The sequence below is a fragment of the Theobroma cacao genome, chromosome 5 (genome assembly GCF_000208745.1).
Source record: "Theobroma cacao cultivar B97-61/B2 chromosome 5, Criollo_cocoa_genome_V2, whole genome shotgun sequence".
NCBI lineage: Eukaryota > Viridiplantae > Streptophyta > Magnoliopsida > Malvales > Malvaceae > Theobroma > Theobroma cacao.
Window position 1 is genome coordinate 27,576,475 of NC_030854.1, and position 23,376 is coordinate 27,599,850.

Genomic DNA, 23,376 nt, shown 5'->3' on the forward strand with positions numbered 1-23,376 from the left:
GTCTAACTCTTCAGCCTCCTATGTCCAATACCATGAATATGAAGTAAAAAACTACATTATTTTTTGTTGTATTAAGTATATATAACAAATTCCTTTTCGATCAGATCAAATCAGGTTCCATAGACAATCATTTATTTAATTTATTGTACTTATTTACAGGGCAACATGTCAGTTGTTCAGCCGCGTTTTATATAATTTTTTGAAGTCATAAGGTTCAGCTAGCTTCGTTGGCATTTCTCTGCATATTAAAGAAGGAAAAATACTTGATGCATTGATAATATATAATTTTTATACATTATCAAATCATCAAATCTTAACATCTCATTAAATATTATTTAAAATAAATAAAAAATTAATATTAAAATATAACGTTGTTTTGAAACTTTATTAATATTTTATTTTTTTAAAAATAATATTTCATTAATAAAATTTGATGACTTAATCATTTATAAAAATTATACACTATCACTGTATCAAATATCTATAACTATATAAAAAGGAGCACTATCACTATATCAAATATCTATAACTATATAAAAAGGAAGCCTCATGAGGGCTTCAAAATTGTGACACGTTACCTTACCCTTTAATCATTTGACACGTGGCTAATTTTTGCTGTGAGTTTTAGATCTACGGGGCACCGTTCATCTCACAGACTATTATTTATCTTGGGTTGTAGTCTTCAAATCTCATGGGTACGCTTGATGTTCTTCAATTTTTTTTTCATCTTTTTGCTTTTTTGCTTCCATCTCTTTCAGTCATATACATTATTACATTGTTGGGTTTTGGCTTGGTGGCTGTGGCAGCTGTTTTCGGCTTTACTTGGGTTTGTATTATGGAGGCTCAGCTATCAATCGCAAGTCGCTTTTGTTTGCACTCGAATTCCTATTTTGGAGCTCAACTCTTACTAGATGATGAATGGTGAACGGCTTTGGTAAAGTCTTAACTCTTTAATTTTGTTGTGTAGTGTCATACTGGATATGGGGTTTATTGAAATTTTTTAGGAATTTTAAGTCTCTTTTGGTCTTTTGAAAATTTTTCTTTTGCTTTGGCTGGGGTTCTTTTGGGATTTGCAAAAACTAATTCATACATTTTGGTATTTTTGCTCTGTTTAATCTAATCAAGAAGCTTCCTGCTTGCTATTTTCCGTTTACTTTCTTCCTGTTTTCTTTTCTGTTCTTGTTCCTGGTATTGTAGCTACGATTTTATTTTGGTTTGTTGTGCTTTGTTGGTTCTTGTATGTTCCATTCCTTTTGTTTTCATTTGCTTAGTGTCTTTGTCTTCTTTACATGTGTACACAGAAATTTCTCATCAAAATTTCTTAATTTAAAAATTATGAAATAAATACAAATATTTGAGGGCGTGGGTGATGATCTCTTAAAATTCTTCTGATTAATTTTTTTAATTCGTTTTCAAGAGTCACAAACTTAGATTTAGTTTTGAACACAAACTTGTTTGATCTTCGTTTTAAGGGTCTTGATGACTTAATCTTGATCACAAACACTTGATCTTCGCTAAGGTCTTAACTACTTAATCTTGATCATGAACTTTCTTTGATATCTTGATCACGAACTTCGTTGTTGCTTGATCATGAATTTCGTTGTCGTTTGATCTTCACTTCAGAAATCTTATATTTTTATCGATCTCTAAAATACTCTCAATCTTCGAATGCCTGTAAATGAATCAAATGGCTTGGAGGAGTCCTCTATGTATAATGTTTGGCGGGAGACTTTGATGAAAATGTAATTTTTTTGAATTATCTTTAAATTATTTTAATTTATTTAGAGATAAATTATGATGATTCATTAAAAGTTTTTTGATTGACCGAACCTTGAGCCTTTGAATTTTGATTGGCTAATTTAGATATTATTTCTAAATTATTTTAATTTATTTAGAGATAAATTAAATAATTAAATTTAATTTTTATCTCTAAATTAGGATAATTATTATAAATAAATTAAATAATCAATAATTAAATTTTGATTGGTCAAAAATATGAATATTATCTCTAAGTTATTTTGATTTATTTAGAAATAAATGGGATGACCAATAACTAATTTTTGATTGATCAAAAATATGAATATTATCTACCAATAGGTGAATTGGTTCAACTATATGTCTAAAATAATCCAACTAATAAATTAATTATTTTATAATTAATTAAATGGTTGTTAAATCCACGTGGCAGCACGCAATTGGTTGATAATTTTTCTCTTTGTACAAATGCCCCCTTAAGACTTGTTCACACATGATTTTGAATGTGGCAAGTGGACAAGTCTTGAAATTTTAAAATTTTTAAGATTTCTTAAAATCCTAATGTGTCTTGGTATACTTGCAATCCAAATTAAATTTAAATTATGCTTACTCATAGGTAAGAGAATTATGATCTTGGAAGATGTATATTGCAATTAAACTATTTGAAGAAGTATATTGCAATAAGGCTATAATTTTGAAAGAAGTATATTGCAATAAAACTATTTAAAGAAATATATTGCAATTAGGATTACATTCCTTAATCAACAGGGACTTTGTCTTTTTACTCTATAAAAAGGGAATTTCCTTGTTAATTTTCTGCACATCAAAATATTAGAATTACAAGTATTTCATAAACTAGCAAAAATCTTCAAGGTATGTCGTTTATATCTCAAGGTAATTCGGCTATCTCTTTTTTTTATTCTTATTTTGATAGCTTACTATCTTGTCACCTTGTTTATTCAATTCCTTTTGCATTCCAAGATTTTATGCCACGTTACAAAGCCAAAAAAAGCCAAGAATTGGCTAAAGTCTTTTTAATTCTCATGACCCTTTTGCCATGTTATAAAACTAAGCCAAGATTTCAACAATTGACTAATGCCCACGTTACATCATCTTTCTGCCACATTACAAGGCTCATGCACTTTGTATTCTTGCCACATTACACACATAGGAAAGGAAATTATACTAGCCATGATTTGTTTCAATCGTTATGCAAGCCGTCACTTATTTCCTAGACATTACAAAAAAAAATTTTGGTATTACAAAAAAAATTTCCTAGACAATTGACTAGACATTACAAAAAAAAAAATTGGTATTACACCTTACAGAAGGCAGTAACGTATTACTGCCTAAAACGTTACTAGCTAAGGTGTTACTGTCTAAAACAGTACTGCCCGAGGCATTACTGCTCAAAGTGATACAGTACAATACGTTATAGTACAAAAAAAATTATACTTTAAATTAATACATAAGAATTATTTTTAACAATGAATTCTTATACAGGGGGCAAAATGTAGATACTTGATTTTGGTTAATAGTTATTCTCTAAAGAATTATGTTACAACATAATGTTGTACAGAGAACAACTTGAACAAGTGAAGTGCTACTTCACGCAGAATAACTAGAACAAGTGAAGCGCTACTTTATGCAGAATAACTAGAACAAGTGAAGTACTACTTAAAGTAGAACAATTAGAATAAGTAAAGCATTACTCCATATGAAACAACTAATATAAGTAGAACAACTATTTTGAATAAAATAACCACTTCACTTGGATGATAATGAAAGTAACTCAGAATAAGTGGCAAGGTTCATGGGTTACTTTCATCTTGGGATGTTCCGAAAAGTTTGGCTTGGTGGCGCAGATATGGAGGTAGTTAAGAGGTCTTTCTCTTAACTATTTCCTGAAGTACAAGTGTTTCACCCTCTTACTTTGTTCTCGTATACCTATTCATGTACAGCTTATTCTCTTGTACCTATTCTTGTACAGCTTCTTCTCTTGTACTTCTTCTCACACAACTTCTTCTCTTGTACATATTCTCGTACAACTTTTTCTCTTGTACCTTTTCTTATACACTTATTTTCTATTACTTTTTACTTGAGAATAAATCTTATTACATTTAATTACAGTAACGATTACTCACATTAATGTTCTTCATAATAATGTCATTTATTAAGCACATTAAAACCTATTCTTGAGTAACCGCCACTTTTAGCACTATGTATAGAGCCTCACAATTCATTTAGAGGGATTCTTCTCTCCCCTTATAAGCTAACAAATTCTCAATTTGAGAGCTTTTCTTTCTAAATTCTCTCTCTAATTTTTTTCTACTCTTTAATCCTCTTCTTACTTTATTCTACCTGTCATTACACTCAGTACTTTAGAAACTGCTCCAATCTTCCTCTCTGCTACCTCCGGCGCAACCTTTTACTTGTTTGCAACGCTTCCTCTCCCTATCACATATCACCTTCACACCATGCTAAACCACAATTTATCTTGCCACATTACATGAACATAGGCAAACATTAAAGAGGCCAAGAATTGGCCAATATCTTCTCATCAACTTTCTGTACGTACAATCGTAAATTGCTGTGCCAAGAAAATCCAACGTTGCCATGATTTTTTTTTATTGCTTCAACTTTTTTTTTTGTAAATCGTTGTTTTAGACTAATAATTTGATATTTTATTGACAGTTAAATCTCAAATTTATCAGCATATAATCAAAGCAAGTTCAAATTGAAGCGGAGAAATTGGCAGCAATTTAAAGTGGTGCTCTTTATAATAGCACGTAATTTATTATCCTTGAAGGGTGCTCTTTATAATAGCACTTATTGATCCTTGAAGGGTGCTCTTCATAATAGTACAATTTATTATCCTCAGTGGGTGCTCTTTATAATAGCACTTGTTGATCCTTGGAAGGTGCTCTTTAAAATAGCACACAATTTATTATTATACTTCAAGGATTACAAAGATGCTCTCATTGTCTCCAAGCATGAAGATATATAATACCCCGTACTTTTATATGGTGACTAATAAAGCTTATTGGATGCCAATTGAGGGTAATTATAACGTTTAGAAATGATAAAAGATGAAAAAAATAGTTTGGGATAAAATATTCCGCACACGAGGAAATAATGATAAAGTAATGATATTTTTATCGAAGAAGAATTTGTGAGATAAAAAGTGATTCGAAAGTCAATTGAAGCATAATAAGGTATTTTGGGTACCAAGGGGACAAGAGGAGATAAGAGGAAATTTTTGTAATAAAATAATATTAAAATATTAATATTTTATTCAATATCAAAATTTTTCATGAAGAAGGAGTATATGGTCAATCTAAGTGAGGGAGAAGAAGAATGAGAGAAATTTCGGAGAAAAATTATGTTGGTGGGACCCACGTGTCTTTATTAAATAAAGATAGCACGGGGTAAATAATATTTTAAATATTATGGGAACACCGCGTTGGGGTACAAACTTTATATTTCATTTGTACATATGTAAAAAAAGATAATAGAAGAAAATTGGAGATTTAAAGATTTTGAGAGGACTTAATTAAAAGGATGAGAACCTTGAAGGGTAAAATAGTAATTATGTTACAAAGCTTGGTCAAAGCTTCCTTTGGAAGCTTTGACTCTTCTTTTTGTTTCTCATGACCGGCCATCCATGTAAGAATTGCTGGAAATATAAGGCTTATGTACAAAGAAAGGAAAAGACAAAGAAAATGAGGAGAAAAGATGAGACAATAGTGAAATGGGAGGAAAAGTCAAGTAAAGTGGCTTTAAAGGTTCCAAGCAATTGTTGACTTACATTCTAACCACATGGCCGGTCAAGAAAGACAACAAAAGAAGAAGAAATGATGGTATGGGCAGTCACATGTGAAAGAAAAGAACGAAATGGAGAATTTACAAGCAAGCTTGTCATTGTCAGCCCCACTTGCAAACCAAATCAAATGAAGTTTTATCAATTTCTTTTGTTACCAACCGGTTATGGAGATCGGTTATGGAGACAAAAGAGAGAGTCAAACTATTAGTATTTTATTTTAAATCATGTATGAAAGTAAGAGGGGGCCGACCATTGAGATGAAAGGCCATATAAAAGAAAAGAAAAGTTAAGTCAGTTAAGTGAAGAAGAAAAAGGAAAGAGAGAAGTCGGTTGTGAGGGAGAGCAAAAGAAAAGCAAAAGAACAAAGGAAAGAACAAAGAGAGAAACAGTCGAGAGAGAGAAAAAGAAAGAAGAGAAAAGCTGAACGGTGAGAAAAAAAAAAGAAAGAAAAGGAAAGGTGAAGAAGCTGAGTTGAGAAGGCGATTTTGCTGCCATTTAGGGAGGAAAGGAACAGCTGTGGCTGCTTATTTTTGGAGGAAGAATAGAGCAGCTTAGCTACTGATTTTTGAGGAAACATAGAGCAGCTTGGCTGCTGATTTTGAGGTGGATATGAGCAGCTTTGGCTACTGAAAATTTTTGGTTGAAATAAGCAAGAACTTGTTGCCGGTTGTGAAAGGGAGAGAGAGGAGGAAATTGTGGCTAGCTTGTGCATGTAAGAAAGGAAAAAGAAAGACAAGTAGAGTGTTGCTGACCTGCGGGAGAGAGGAGAAAGAGAAAGAGAGAAAGGAACGGGAAAGGAAGAAAAGAAAAGAAGAGAAAAGAAAAGAAAGAAAAAAAAAATATATATGGGCATAGCTCAATAAGAAGAGAGTGGGCATGACCCAATAGGAAGAAATTGGAAGAGCCCATGGAAAGGGCCCAATTGCAATAAGAAAAGAAAAGTCCAAAAGAGAAAAGGNGGAGAAAAGAAAAGAAGAGAAAAAAAAGAAGAAAAAAAATAAATGGGCATAGCTCAATAAGAAGAGAGTGGGCATGACCCAATAGGAAGAAATTGGAAGAGCCCATGGAAAGGGCCCAATGTGCAATAAGAAAAGAAAAGTCCAAAAGAGAAAAGGAAGGTTGAGACTTGGGCCATCTAGCCCAATTTAGAAGTGCTTAAGTGAAGATAGTGCACTATAGTGGCATGCTAGAGGAAATGACGAGCGACCGACAAGTAGAAGTGGCAATGTAATATCTCGCTATTGTGAGGTGAGTAAGGGGTGCCAATTTTAAAATTTTCGTAAATATATACCTATACGTATGATTTATTTTAAATGTGAAAATTGTATATACATGTTCACGACTACATGATTAAAAAAAAAAATTCCATCGTTTCATTATGGTTATGTTTTCAAGTCATGATATGGGAATGTATATGATTAAGCAGTAACATGAATTGATGGTCGTGTATAGTGAGTTATTGAGAATATTCATTAAGGCTTGTTTGGGACTTGATGGGATCTTCCGGAGGTCTCGGACGTCGATAGCGACCAGGGAGGGGTCATACTTTGATATAGTGACTAATAAAGCTTATTGGATGCCAATTGAGAGTAATTATAATGTTTAGAAATGATGAAAGATGAAAAGAATAGTTTAGAATAAAATATTTTACACACGAGAAAATAATAATAAAATAATGATATTTTTATTAAAGAATAATTTGCGAGATAAAAAGTGATTTGAAAGTCAATTGAAATATAATAAGGTATTTTGGGTACCAAGGGGACAAGAGGAGACAAGAAGAAATTTTTGAAATAAAATAATTTTTTATTAATAAAATAATATTAAAATATTAATATTTTATTCAATGTCAAAATTTTTCATGAAGAAGGAGTATATGGTCAATATAAGTGGGGGAGAAGAAGAATGAGAGAAATTTCAGAGAAAAATTACGTTAGTGGTGCTTGCGTGTCTTTATTAAATAAAGATAGCGCGGAGTTAATAATATTTTAAATATTATAAGAATATCGCGTTGGGGTACAATTTTGTATTTCATTTGTACATATGTAAAAGAAGATAATAGAAAGAAATTGGAGATTTAAAGATTTTGGGAGGACTTAATTAAAAGGATGAGAACCTTGAAGGGTAAAATAGTAATTATGTTACAAAGCTTGGTCAAAGCTTCCAAAGGAAGCTTTGACTCTTCTTTTTGTTCCTCATGGCCGGCCATCCATGTAAGAATTGCTGGAAATGTAACGCTTATGTACAAAGAAAGGAAAGATAAAGAAAATGAGGAGAAAAGATGAGACAATAGTAAAATGGGGAGGAAAAGTCAAGTAAAGTGGCTTTAAAGGTTTCAAGCAATTGTTGACTTGCATTCTAACCACATGGCTGGCAAGGAAGACAATAAAAGAAGAAAGAATGATGGTATGGGCGGTTACATGTGAAAGAAAAGAACGAAATGGAGAATTTACAAGCAAGCTTGTCATTGTCGGCCCCACTTGCAAACCAAATCAAACAAAGTTTTATCAATTTTTTTTTGTTACCAACCGGTTATGGAGACCGATTATGGAGACAAAAGAGAGAGTCAAGCTATTAGTATTTTATTTTAAATCATGTGTGAAAGTAAGAGGGGGCCAGCCATTGAGATGAAAGGCCATATAAAAGAAAACAAAAGTTAAGTCGGTTAAGTGAAGAAGAAAAAGGAAAGAGAGAAGTCGGTTGTGAGGGAGAGCAAAAGAAAAGCAAAAGAACAAAGAGAGAAACAGCTGAGAGAGAGAAAAAGAAAGAAGAGAAAAGCCGAACGGTGAGGAAAAAAAAAGAAAGAAAATGAAGGGTGAAGTAGCTAAGTTGAGGAGGCGGTTTTGCTACCATTTAGGGAGGAAAGGAGTAGTTGTGGCTGTTTATATTTAGAGGAAGAATAGAGCAGCTTAGCTTTTAATTTTTGAGAAAAAATAGGGCAGCTTGGTTGTTGATTTTGAGGTAGATATTAGCAGCTTTGGCTGCTGAAAATTTTTGGTTGAAAGAAGCAAGAACATGTTGTCGACGGTGAGAGGGAGAGAAAGGAGAAAATTATGGTCGGCTTGTGCATGTAAGAAAGGAAAAAGAAAGACAAGCAAAGTGCTACTGACCGGTGGGAGAAAGGAGAAAGAGAGAGAGAGAGAAAAGAACGGGAAAGGAAGAAAAGAAAAGAAAGAATATATATATATATATATGGGCATAGCCCAATAAGAAGAGAATGGGCATGGCCCAATAGGAAGAAATTGGAGGAGCCCATGGAAAGGGCCCAATGGTAATAAGAAACAAAAAGTCCAAAAGAGAAAAGGAAGGTTGAGACTTGGGCCATCTAGCCCAATTTAGAAGTGCTTAAGTGAAGATAGTGCACTATAGTGGCATGCCGGAGGAAATGACGAGAGACCGATAAGTAGAAATAGCGATGTAATATCCCGCTATTGTGAGGTGAGTAGGGGGTGCCAATTTTAAAATTTTCGTAAATATATACCTATACGTATGAATTTTAAATAGTGATTTGCATGGTGAGTAAGCAATATAATCATGAATGCACACTATACAAATACAAGGCATAGATTTTGAGGCAAAACAATGTGAAGGGCTTGTTTTTCGATTTTCAAAACACTTTACATATAATTTATACATATATATATTCGAGACGATTTCTAAATATAATTTGCAACCACAATTTCCTAAGATTGTTACTAGCACATGCTATTCACAATTTTCACGTTTAAAACAAATTATACGTATAGGTATATATTTACGAGAATTTTAAAATTGGCACCCCCTACTCACCTCACAATAGCGGGATATTACATCGCTATTTCTACTTGCCAGTCGCTTATCATTTCCTCTGGCACGCCACTATAGTGCATTATCTTCACTTAAGCACTTCTAAATTGGGCTAGATGGCCCAAGTCTTAACCTTCTTTTTCTCTTTTGGACTTTTCTTTTCTTATTGCCATTGGGCTCTGTCCATTGGCTCTTCTAATTTCTTCCTATTGGGCCATGCCCACTCTCTTTTTATTGGGCTATGCCCATATATATATTTTCGTTCTTTTATTTTCTTTTCTTCCTTTCTCGTTCCTTTCTTTCTCTTTCTCCTTTCTCTCGTCGGTCAGCAGCACTCTGCTTGTCTTTCTTTTTTCTTTCTTACATGCACAAGCCGGTCATAATTTCCTCCTCTCTCTCTCTCTCACCGTCGGCAACAAGTTCTTGCTTTTTTTAACCAAAAATTTTCAGCAGCCATAGCTGCTCATATCTACCTCAAAATCAGTAGCCAAGCTGCTCTATTTTTCCTAAAAAATCAACAACTAAGCTGCTCTATTCTTCCTCCAAAAATAAGCAGCCACAGTTGCTTATTTCTTCCCTAAATGGCAGCAAAATCGCCTCCTCAACTTAGCTTCTTCACCCTTCCTTTTCTTTCTTTTTTTTTCCTCACCGTTCGACTTTTCTCTACTTTCTTTTTCTCTCTCTCGGCTGTTTCTCTCTTTTTTCTTTCCTTTGTTCTTTTGTTTTCTTTTGCTCTCCCTCACAACCGACATCTTTTTTTCCTTTTTCTTCTTCACTTAACCGACTTAACTTTTCTTTTCTTTTATATGGCCTTTCATCCCAATGGTCGGCCCCCCCTTACTTTCACAGATGATTTAAAATAAAATACTAATAACTTGACTCTCTCTTTTGTCTCCATAATCAATCTTCATAACCGGTTGGTAACAAAAGAAATTGATAAAACTTTGTTTGATTTGGTTTGCAAGTGGGGTCGACAATGACAAGCTTGCTTGTAAATTCTCCATTTCTTTCTTTTCTTTCACATGTGACCGCCCATACCATCATTCCTTCTTCTTTTATTGTCTTCTTTGACTAGCCATGTGGTTAAAATGCAAGTCAACAATTGCTTGGAACCTTTAAAGTCACTTTACTTGACTTTTCCTCCCCATTTCACTATTGTCTCATCTTTTCTCCTCATTTTCTTTGTCTTTTCCTTTCTTTGTACATAAGCCTTTCATTTCCAGCAATTCTTACATGGATGGCCGACCATGAGGAACAAAAAGAAGAGTCAAAGCTTCTTTTGGAAGCTTTGACCAAGCTTTGTAACAAAATTACTATTTTACCCTTCAAGGTTCTCATCCTTTTAATTAAGTCCTCCCAAAATCTTTAAATCTCCAATTTCCTTCTATTATCTTCTTTTACATATGTGCAAATGAAATATAAAGTTTGTAGCCCAACGCGGTGTTCTCATAATATTTAAAATATTATTTACCCCGCGCTATCTTTATTTAATAAAAACACGCGAGCCCCACTAATGTAATTTTTCTTCGAAATTTCTCTCATTCTTCTTCTCCCCCAGTTAGATTGACTATATACTCTTTCATGAAAAGTTTTGACACTGAATAAAATATTAATTTTTAATATTATTTTATTAATAAAAAATTATTTTATTTAAAAAATTTCCTCGTCTCTTATTATCCCCTTGGTATCCAAAATACCTTATTATGCTTCAATTGACTTCCGAATCATTTTTTATCTCGCAAATTCTTCTATGATAAAAATATCATTATTTTATTATTATTTCCTAATGTGCAGAATTTTTTATCCCAAACTATTCCTTTCATCTTTCCTCATTTATATACATTATACTTACCCTTAATTGGCATCAATATGCTTTATTAGTCACCATATCAAAGTACAGGGTATTATAAGATATGAAGAAGAAGATGTTTCTTCCCACAGCGAAATTGTTGATTCATCCTCATTGAAGGACATAGCTGAAGAATGCTTTGGACAAGTTCGCAAATTTATTGACCTTGAACCATCATTCAGTAGTATGTTTGTAAATAGATTAAACTTAGAAGTTTCAAAAACTTGACCAAATTTGTTGGGCATGTTGTTGATTAACAAACTGAGTTGACAAATCTTAAAATGAATTGAATGCTTTGTGTCGCAAGAAATACGAGATGGATTCTTCTCTTAAAGAAAAGAGATGCAAGGAAGGAAGTCAGTATTTTCAAGATTAATGAAGAGATAGCTTCCATCAAGTTTTCTCCTATTTTGAATGAAAGCAAAGTTAATTCCTTAAACTTGTTGCATAATATGTTGGAATCTTATCGAGAAGAGCTATAGAATTTCAAGTGGAACCCTTGATTTGATTACTTCCTTATTCATGTAGCTCTTTTTTTTTCCTAAGATTTATACCTCTAAATTTTCTTTCACATTGTAATGCATTTCGAATGAGCAATAAAGATCAATTTGTTTTTCTTATTGCTTTTCTTTACTTGTGAAGAAATTTAAAAGAGAATCCTATGAGACCTTCAAAATACTTTATGTTTCACAAATTTTCTTGGATACTAATTGAATTTCAAAATAATTCAACTGGCGATTGCAATTTGTTTCACTTGCAATTTAATTGATTGAATCACATAACTTGATGAAGAAATACAAACTTGATTTATTCTTTGATCTTCTATTCTTGGTAGCTTCATCATCATAAAGAATTGAGCCATGCTTGATGCAAGAGATTTTTTTTTTGTGTGACTGAACTTGGCAATGGGACCAAGCTGCCTACGTACCTTCGAAGAAGGATCAAGTCATAACGTAGTTCATTTTTTTTGCCTTAACTTTTGCCTAAGTCGTCCTGTTAAGCATTTTCAACTTAGCAGGCTTCTTTTTTTTTTTGCCTTAACTTTTGCCTAAGTCTTCTTGTTAAGGATTTTCAACTTAGCAGGCTTTTTTTTTGTCTTAACTTTTGCCTAAGTCATCATCTTAAGGATTTTCAACTTAGCAGGCTTTTTTTTTTTGGATGCAGTTTAAGCCCTTGCCGAGGAGCATCTGAATTTCAGGCATAGTAACGTTTCAAAAATCTGCCATTAATTGGGCCAACTCTTACTCCATCTTGATCAACAATTTGTATGAGCCAATATAGTAGACTTTTTGAACAACATATGGTCCATCCCACTTTGAGAGGAACTTGTTACCCATATGAACTAAGTCTCCCACTTGGAATGATCATGGTTTAACTTTCTAGTTTAAACCTTTGGACAATCGAGCTTGATAACATTCCAAGTGTTGTTGTGCTTACAACCTTTTCTCATCCAACGCTTCAAGTTCTTCAAGGCGTAGGCGAACATTATCTTCGTTTGAAAGACCTTCTTGAATGGCAATTCTCAGTGATGGAATTTGATGCTCTAATGGGAGGACAACTTCCACACCATAAATAAGCGAATATGGAGTTGCTTGAGTAGGTGTGCAAAATGTCGTTCGATAAGCCCATAAAGCTTATTCTATTTTCTCTAGCTAATCTTTCTTTACGCGATTAGCAACTTTCTTGAGAAGATTGCACAAAGTCTTGTTAAAAAGCTTCTGCTAACCCATTTGCTGGTGCGTGGTACATGAAAAAATTATATTGCTTGAAGTTAAATTGTGCACATAACTTTTCCATATTGAACTGTTTTCCATTATCTGTTATGATGCATCATGGCACGCCATAACGATAAATGATGTTTGTTCTAATGAAGGTAGCAATAGTTTTTTTTCTTTACTTCTCGATAAGATGTTGCTTCCGCCCACTTTGAAAAGTAGTTTATGGCTACGAGTATGTAGAGATGCCCTATGGAACTTTTAGGTAATGGTCCAACAAAGTCGAGTCCCCAAGCATCAAACGGCCATGATGTAACTGTAAGGTGGAGTGGCTCAAGGGGCTGATGAATGAAATTAGCATGAAATTGACATGCTTGACATCTTTTAGCATAATCCATGCTATCCTTCACCATTGTTGGCCAATAATACTCCATTTTTTTGATTTGGAAGTGCAACTTGACTCCAAATTGATGCACCCCACAAATTCCTAAGTGAGCTTCTTGTAAAGCCTTGTATGCTTCTTCATCTCCTAAACAATCAAGAAAAACTCTGTCAAAGGAACGACGATATAGTGTACCTTTGAAATAAATAAATCAAGGAGCTCGACATTTTATTTCTGTTTTATGTCTTGGATCATTAGGAAGCTTCCCATGCTCCAAGTAGTCAATCAACGGCTGTGGCCAATCTTCTTTTTCCACTTCAAGGACTGAGACGACATTAGACTCTACGTCGACTTTTTCACCTAAAGTGATTGGTGATATAATCCATCGCTTGCAAAGATGCACTTTTAATTCTGTATTTGGTGATGCAATTGCTGACGCTAAATTAGCCAAAGAATCTGCTTGCCTATTTTTTTTTCTAGGCACATGTTCTATGCTAGCTTTGTCAAACCACTTTAAAATTTTTTGAACATAGTTGACATATAGCAAGAGCTCAGGCTTTTTAACTTCATAAAGTGTAAGGACTTGGTTTATAACCAACTTAGAATCTCCAAACACCTTAAGTTGAGTGATTTGCATATCCACTGCCATCTCTGAACCTATGATCAAGGCTTGGTATTCTGTCACATTATTGGAACAATTTTTTATGAGAGTAAATGCGTAAGGCAATACTTCTCTTTTTGGGGTAATAAAGATGACTCCTACACCTGCCCCATTTTGTCGAGTTGCTCCATCAAAGTATAGCTTCCATGGCTTAGGGATTTCAATGTAGAGAGCATCTTCATCTGGGAAATCTTCAGAAAATTTTCAATCATCTGGACTTGGATGATCAACAAGAAAATTTACAAGTGCTTGTCCTTTAATGGCCTTTTGAGAGATATATGTGATGTTGAACTCTTATAACAAAAGAGCCCATTTTGCCAATCTTCTACTAAGCACCGATCTTGACACATGATACTTAAGGGGATTTGCTCGTGAAATTAAGTGAACAAAATGAGCTTGCAAATAATGCCTTAATTTTTTAATGGCAAACATTAATGCCAAGCATGTATTCTCAATGGGAGAATAATTTAATTGTGTGCCATTAACAGTTATACTAAGGTAGTAAAGCACATTTTCCTTTCCTTCATGATTTTGTTGTGCCAAAAGTGCTCCTAAAGAGCGTTCTTGTGCCGCAATATAAAGGATCAATAGACGTTCTAGTGTAAGAGCCCTTAAAACTAGAGGCCTTAGTAGATAAGACTTTATGCTTTTAAAAGCATTACTAGAAGACTCATCCCAAACAAAAGGCGTATCCTTCTTCATCAATCGACTAGCCAAGTTGGATATGACGCCTCGAATATAAGCCAATCTTCCTTGCAAACTTTTAAGTTCGTGGAGATTGCTTGGCTCAAGCATTTTCATGATTGCATCTATTTTTGATTGATCAATTTCAATCACACGATGACTCACTATGAATCCTAAAAATTTTCTAGAAGACACTCCAAAGGCACACTTTAAGGGATTGATTCTCAATTGATATCGACGCAATCTCTCGAATACTTGACGAAGATCTTCAAGATGATCAACCCTCTTTTTGGACTTAACCACCAAATCATCCACATAGCATTCAACATTCTTGTGTAACATATCATTGAAAATCTTTTGCATTACTCTTTGATAAGTGGCACCAGCATTCTTTAACCCAAAAGGCATAACTTTGTAACAGTATATTCCTTTAGGAGTTTGAAATGCAGTGAGCTCTTCGTCCTTTGGATCCATACGAATTTAATTATAACTAGAGGAGCCATCCATAAAAGATAAAACCTCATGGCCAGTTGTTGCATCCACCATTATTTCTGTCAAAAGGAGAGGAAAATCATTCTTTGGGCAAGCATTGTTCAAGTCTCGAAAATCCAGGCAAACTCAAATTTGGCCATTCTTTTTTCTAACTAGATTAATATTTGAGATCCAAGTAGGGTACTTGACTTCTCGAATAAAGCCAGCCTCAATGAGTTTATTGACCTCAGCCTCTATTTGGGGAATTAAGTTAGGGTGAAGACGTCGTTGAGCTTGTTTAATGAGTCGAACGCCTTTCTTTACTGCTAGATGATGCACAGCAACTTTAGGGTCTGATCTTGGCATTTCTTTGTAAGTCCATGCAAAAACGTCTCGATACCTTGTCAAAAGGTCAAGATAAGACTTTTCTTCTTCAGAAGTTAAATTAGCACTAATGAAGATTGGACGAGGATCTCCTGTAGTGCCTATGTTAATTTTTTTTAATTCATTAATTGTAGGCCAATTTCCTTCCTCTAATGATGGAGGATCTTCTAGGATATCTTATTCTTCATATTTTTCATTACTTTCTACTATAGACACATGATTACATGTGAATATCTTCATTTCTTCTTGCTCTTCCTCTTCTGAGGATGAGGCTTGTTTAGTCACAACCACAGTGCACCTTCTAGCCTTTAATGTTTCATCATTTGTTACAATCCATTCACTTTTTCTTTTGATTCATGAAGGGATGATGCTATGAAAATCCTTTAATTCATGTGTCACGAGGCTCTTTTATTCCTCTTTTGTGAGGGTTTTCTTTTTAGCCTTGAATTGATGGAATCTCTTGAAGTCCCTTCTATACAATCTTTCTTGATACGATTAAACACTAAACCTCGATTTGAAGGCATGCTTAATCGATCAAAAACTGATGTTCGAGTTGTGGCTGTGCCCAAGCAATTGAAAACTGAAAGTTTAGATGACTTTACTAGGGTTTCTTCCTTCTTGTCGACTTTTTCAATTGTTATATATCTTGAAGCTTGTTTATGAATCTTTAACTTTAAGGGTGCAAATCTCAACCCTGATTTTGTAGCTTTGACAATATTTGTCTTTTTCTGCCAAACTCTATGATTCTTGGAAGGATCTTGTGAAGTTTCTTTTGGTTGGTTCACTAGGCTCGTGTACCAACTTAGAAACTTCTTCTTGCTTGTAACCAACCTTTATTAGAAGCTTATAAACATTAGGGTCAAAACCATTAGCTCTTTGAGAGGGAAGATCATTATGTTCAACCAATGGCTCATTTGTTGGCCTTACAAATCCTTTCAATGGAGACTTAGAGAATTTTGACTCTTCTAGGCTAGTGAGTGGCAAAGTCAAATTTTTTAAGCCTTCAATAAGATCATTATTTTCCTTTGTAGACGAAGACAATTTCTTTCCCTTTTCCTTTGATGATTGTCTTTCATCATTTCCCTGATCGCCTTTAGATTGTACCTCTTCTACAAAAGTACTTTCCAAATAGAACTTGACATCAGCCAAATGCGCCTCTGCTGTAGTAACTGGCTTAGCATCCGCTATGACTATCTTCACTTGACCATTTCTACAATATTTAAAGCATTGATGAAGTGTCGATGATACTACACCATTTTGATGTATCGAAGGTCGTCCTAACAACATGTTGTATGTTGTGTTGGCATCAATCACATGAAACAATGGATTAGATTCCATATCATCAATCAAAAGTTGAAGTCTAACTTTTCCTATAGCTCTTTGCCCTTCAAGATTGAAACCTTGGATCATCAAGTGGCTTCTCGATAATTCATCAAAAGGCATCCCAAGCTCTTTCATTGTTTTTAGTGGGAGTAAGTTGACAGCAGATCCATCATTTATTTGGATTCGATTGATCTTCTGTTCACGACTATTTCCCTGAACAAAAAGAGGCCGATTATGAGGGGTAGACCCTAACAATAAGTCTTCATCAGAAAATGTAATTTCTGCACCATAAGAGGAATTAGAATCGAACTTAATTTTTTCTTCATTCCCGACATCTTCATCAATTTGGAAACATGATGTGGGAATTGGATTTTTCTTTTTGAATTGCATTGGCATGAAATCATTCAAGGTGATTAGTCGTCTAAGCCTTTGCACCATCAAATTTTTACACTTGCCCATACTTATTTTTCTCGGTATTACCTTTGGCGTCATCCTCCTAGATGGCTGTTTCACCATTTTGGATCTTCTTGTTGCTTGCTTGTCCTTGGGAGGACTTTTCTTTCTTTTTCTCCGATGAGTAACTAGGATCCATCTTTCATTGTCAAGATCCTCACTTGTAGAACCACAAGCTTTGCCCACATTATCATGAGGGTTGGATGTTTCCTCTATGTTCGGAGCCAACATTATATAGTCGAAGGATTCGAACTTTATCTTGCTCCACACATTAAGTGGAGAAAGCATGCTGGTTACTGATGCTACATTTGCTGTAACCGTTTCTTCTTCAAACTCAATTTTCCCATCCTGGTATAAACCCATGATTTTGTCTTTTAAGACAAAACATTTTTCTACCGGGTGACCAATTAAACGATGGTACTTGCAGTAGTTGGGGTCATTTACTCGATCAGCTTCTTTCGGTCGCTTCATCTTTGGCAATTGAATGAGTTTAGCTTTCAGAAGTTCTTCCAACATTCCTGCGATATCTGAGTCAAGGAAATAATACTTTTTCTCTTGTCTTTCTTTCAAAGACACTTTCTTTTTATCTTGTGAGGGAACAAGCTTCATTTCTTGAGTTTTCTTTGAATCAGCCATCACTTTGATAAGCTTGGTATTTACAGTCATAGACTGTTTTCCTTCACCCTTATCTACCAAAGCTTTGCCCCCTTTAAGGACATCTTGCTTACCCTTCCTTGGCTTTTGCACTAGGGGTCCTTGATTTCCAGTTACTGACATGCTTAATTCCATGTCATGAGACGAGTAGCTAATTCCTCAAAAGTATTAAGCTTAATGCCTTGAAGAATATAGCATAAGCCCTAATTCATCCCTTGGATGCACATATCAAGAGTTGAGGACTCGGACAGTCACTCTTTGCAATTAAGATTGAGATTTCTCCACCTATGGATATAATCAATCACAGGCTTATCTTTCCATTGGAGCAAACTTGTGAGTTCAATCATGCTCACCACTTGTCGAGTGCTATAGAAGCGATTAAGGAACTCACGTTTTAATTGCTCCTAATTATCAATCATCCTAGGCTCAAGTCTGTGTACCAATCAAAGGCATTGCCCTTTAAAAAGCGAACAAACTGCTTAACCATAAGATCATCATAAGTGCCAGCGTTGTTACAAGTTTTTACAAAGTGTGCAACATGTTGACGAGGATTTCCTTTACCATCAAACTGTTGGAACTTTGGTCGCTGATAGTTTGGTGGCATCCTCATGCGATCAATCCTTTGAGAATATGGCTTGGCATATGTGTATGAAGGTTGAGTGACACTTTCCACCTGTTCCTTGATAGCTTCTTTAATGTGTTCTTTCAATTGATTGGTGGTGACTGCTTCATTAGATTTTTGTTAGAGATTATTTTCCACTTCTGTAGTGGAATTATCCTCATTATCTTGGCGTTGATTTTGACTAAGATCCATTAGTGCCTTTCCAGTAAGGCTACTAATTTTTGCCATCATTGAGGCAATTTGTTCATCCTTTTCTCTGATGCTTGTTGTTAGAGATTCCACAATCTTCGCAAGAAGCACAACTTGTTCTTATAAAGATGCTGTTCCAGTTGTCATGACAACCATCATTCCAGAATCTTCTTTTGATGAAGAACTTTGGCGAGGGGATGACGAAACAGAGCTACTGCTTGAGTAGCAATCATGTTCCTTGAGTTGATTGGTACTTGATCCTTTGAAGGAAGCAAGTTGCATATGGGCTTTTTCAGAACTTAGGGAAGAAGCATCATACAAAGGATTTTGGTTGAGGATTAGGAGAGTTTGCTCATACAATTTAGTTAGAACTTTTGTCTTTCTTCGAGTACCATATGGATGTGTTGGAACATCTGTGCTTGATGATGAGATTGGAAAGACTGCAGGATTCGCTCTAGCAGGCTTGACAGTAAGTTTATTGATGAGATTCTTCTTAGGAGCCATTTCAACTTGAAGATATTTGGAGATTTGCTTGAAGAAAGAAGATGAGAGACAGAGATTGTTCCACCAGACGTGCCAAAAATTTGTACACACAAATTTCTCGTCGAAATTTATCGACTTGAAAATTATGAGACAAATACATATATTTGATGATGTGAGTGATGATCTCTGAAAATTTCTCTAATTAATTTCTTCAATTCGTCTTCAAGAGTCACAAACTTAGACTTAGTGTTGATCATGAACTTGCTTGATCTTCGCTTCAAGGGTCTTGATGACATAATCTTGATCATGAACACTTGATATTAGCTTCAAAGGTCTTGATGACTTAATTTTGATCACGAACACTATATCTTGGTCACAAACTTCGTTTGATATCTTGATCACGAATTCTGTTGTTGCTTGATCACGAACTTCGTTGCCGCTTGATCACGAACTTCGTTGCCGCTTGATCTTCACTTTAGAAATCTTCTATTTTTCTTGATCTCTAAAATACTCTCAATCTTCGAATGCCTCCGAATGAATCCAATAGCTTGAAGGAGCCCCCTATTTATAATGTTTGGTGGGAGACTTTGATGAGAATGTAATCTCTTTGAATTATCTCTAAATTATTTTAATTTATTTAGAGATAAATTATGATGACTCATTAAAAGCCTTTTGATTGGTCGGACCTTGAGTCCTTGAATTTTGATGGGCCGAATTTAGATATTATCTCTAAATTATCTTAATATATTTAGAGATAAATTAAATAATTAAATTTGATTTTTATCTCTAAATTAGTATAATTATTAGAGGTAAATTAAATAACCAATAATTAAATTTTGATTGGTCAAAAATATGAATATTATCTCTAAATTATTTTGATTTATTTAGAGATAAATTGGATGACCAATAACAAATTTTTGATTGGTCAAAAATATAAATATTATCTCTAAATTATTTTGATTTATTTGGAGATAAATTGGATGACCAATAACTAATTTTTGATTAGTCAAAAATATGAATATTATCTACCAATAGGTGAATTGGTTCAACTATATGTTTTTAAAATAATCCGATCAATAAATTAATTATTTTATAATTAATTACACGGTTACTAAATCCACGTGGCGGCACGCAATTGGTTGATAATTGTTCTCCTTCTACAACATGTTTGCTTTTTTGTTTATTGTTTGGTTTTATTCTGTAGTGTCATACTAAATCTGCGGGTTTGCTGAAAACTTTTAAAGATTTCACATCTCTTTTGGTCTTTTCAAATAGGTAAGCTCACAATTTTTAAATTTAATTCTACCTATCAATCTGTATGGTGTGAATGCCACCTTACCTAAAATATTTGAATATTTTAGTGGGGCAATGGCCGGATAAGGCTAAAATTTGGTGGACTGTTTTGGTTCAAAGAAATTGGCTGAAAACTGAATTCATCTTACCTGTGATGGGCAATCTTCCTCATAGACCCGTAGTGAGTAGTTAAACATAATATTTTTTTCTTAGAAATGTCCATAATTCATGGGAGACAATAATCATGTAGATATATAGCATAGTTGGTAGTTTTTAATTTTTTTTAAAGATTATTGGAAAGAAAAAAGAAAGAAATCTTAAGATTGAAAATTTTATAATTTATATAAAGTTAAGTTACATTATTCATAATTTTCAAAAAATTCGCTTTTCTTCCTGCATCTATTATTTGTTTAAATGGACTTTTGGATGGTATTGTTCAGACTTTTTGGCCTATAATTGTCTTTTATTATTTTTTTTTGATTTGTTCTATTTGAGTGAAAATGCCTTTGCATTGTATTATGATAGGCAAAGTAGTGAACAATTTTTCTTAAGTACTTTACGACAAAAATTGAAGGGAATTAAGAGAAAACAATAACAAAGTAACATTGGTCTTTCTTGGATCAGCCGCCTAAGTTTTTTTGTAGCTACTAACAGTCACTAATTGTGCAGTTCTTTTGCCCAAACCAACTTTTTTATGTCATGGGGAATCTTTAGCAGTTGGCTTTAGACTTGTAATGGCATGTCAAGCTTAAATAAGATTAAAAAATTCTCAAAATAAAATTGATACCAATAAGTTTTTTTATCTGATGGTTTTAACCACCACCTTTTACCCCATATTTTGGCAAATAAGTAAAAAAGATCATATAATATAAATATATATATATATTTTCGCACACACAGAGATACATGGACTAATGTTTAATAATTTAAAATTTTTAAGTTTTTAAAATATAATCTATACACATCAAAATATATTATGTAAGTTTTTAGGATAATTAATTATTCAAATATTTCATTTTTAATAGATATTCTATATTTAATATGTTTATATTTTAGTAAATAGATCTGAAATAAATTCAAAGTTAAGTTACAGATGAAAAATAAAAAATTTGAAATTGAGAATGAATATGAAATATTGCAAAAAATTTACAGACTAAAGATTCAATTTTCATACTATAGTAATAAAATTATAACAAAAATTTGACATACCTTGAACTATATTTTGATATTGGACAGATATAAATAAAAGAAAAAGCAAATCTCAAAGATTACTGGATTGCTTGACCTGACAAAAAAGAAGGAAAGTAAAGCTTAAAAGTGCAATCAGTGAGAAGGACCAAATTAATTAGTAAAGGTTGTTGTTGCTTGCAGTGCAGAGCATATATGTGTGGGTCATTGTCTTGAGACTGTGACTATACCTTGGAAACTGGATTAGCCTAGAATTTTGTTTTCCAATGAATTAATTACCTCATTGAACAAATAATTGATTTCTTAGAGTAATCTATTTACTTTATATTCAGTCTAAATTATTTCTTTTTGTTGTCTATATTAATTGATACATTTTTATTGTTATAACCCTCAATCATTTTTTTAATCGGTTTCATTCTTCTGTTTTCATTATCTTTTCAAATTATTTCAATATATAAAGTAGAAAGCAAACATATATATATATACATACATATTCATGTGTGATTTATCACTTATGATCAATTTTATTCTCAAACAACATGCTCACGTTTGTTCTTGTCTTTTCTTCGCAGTTTATTACTCGATTTCTCGCAAGATCTCAAAGTCAGCACTCCTCTTATATTATGAAGTATGTTGATTTTCTCTTGCTTAGTAATGTTATTTACACTTTTTCTGCACCCTTTACAAGTTCAATGTTTTGCTTAAATTATTAAGCTTATCTAATTTTCTTCTCATTCCATTGCTTTGTTTGCAATTTATGCTTTTAACGTTTTGTATCTACTTTAACTCAAAACAGAAGGAAATTTGATAAAAGAGTTGTTAAATGTGTCTTTGTAGGGTATCCAAGTGGTATTAAAGGGTATAAAGTGTATGATATCAATGCAAATAAGTTTCCTGTATCCAGGAACATTGTTTTGCATGAGCATAAATTTCCTTGCCAGATAACACAAAATATCATTAATCATCATTCATTTCTACAAACACCTGGTGTGTATGATTTTGATTTTGATATTTAAACTCCTGACATTGTAAATTTTGCTCCAAATCTTCATTCTTCTTCTTAAAGATCTCCATGTACACTTATTCCATCATCTGAAACTGGTTCTTCATCAAAATTCAATTAAACTTGTCCTTGAACATAGTCTTGCAAGTTCTGTTTCTGCACTAGTTAATCCTGTTACTGATGTTATTCAATTTCCTAGAAAGAGTAGCAGGCCTAAGCATTTTCCAAAATACCTTGAAGTTCATCGACTTGATTTACCTTCCACTTTACATCATGTCACAGTTCATCCAATTACCAATTTTTTGTCATCTTATGCTCGTCATTTGCACATAAAGCCTTTACTACCAGCTTATGTCAAGTGTATGAACCTCATACATATGACCAAGTTGTTACGTACTCTCATTGGAGAAATGCCATGCAATGTGAACTTCAAGCTTTAGAAGATAATGCTACATGGAGTATTTTACCTTTACCTTCAGATTCTCATGCCATTGGTTGTAAATGGGTGTTCAAGGTTGCAATGAATGCAGATGATACTGTACAAAGGTATAAAGCAAGGCTGGTGGCAAAAGGGTATAATCAAGTAGAAGGGTTTGATTATCAAGAGACTTTCAGCCCAGTTGCCAAACAAACAGCTGTGAGAGTTTTTATGGCACTT

The 23,376-nt window shown here is 33.6% G+C and overlaps 1 long non-coding RNA gene across 3 annotated transcripts; it reads left to right on the plus strand.

The window, feature by feature from the left end:
- LOC18599010 lies at window positions 706–23,376 on the plus strand. Of its 3 annotated transcripts, none has more exons than XR_001927739.1 (3): window positions 706–934; window positions 22,288–22,343; window positions 23,233–23,376. It is a non-coding gene; the product is annotated as an uncharacterized LOC18599010 (long non-coding RNA). The 3 variants fall into 3 exon arrangements; XR_001927738.1 differs by lacking the exon at window positions 23,233–23,376 and adding an exon at window positions 22,553–22,832; XR_001927737.1 differs by lacking the exon at window positions 23,233–23,376 and having other exon boundaries at window positions 22,288–22,452.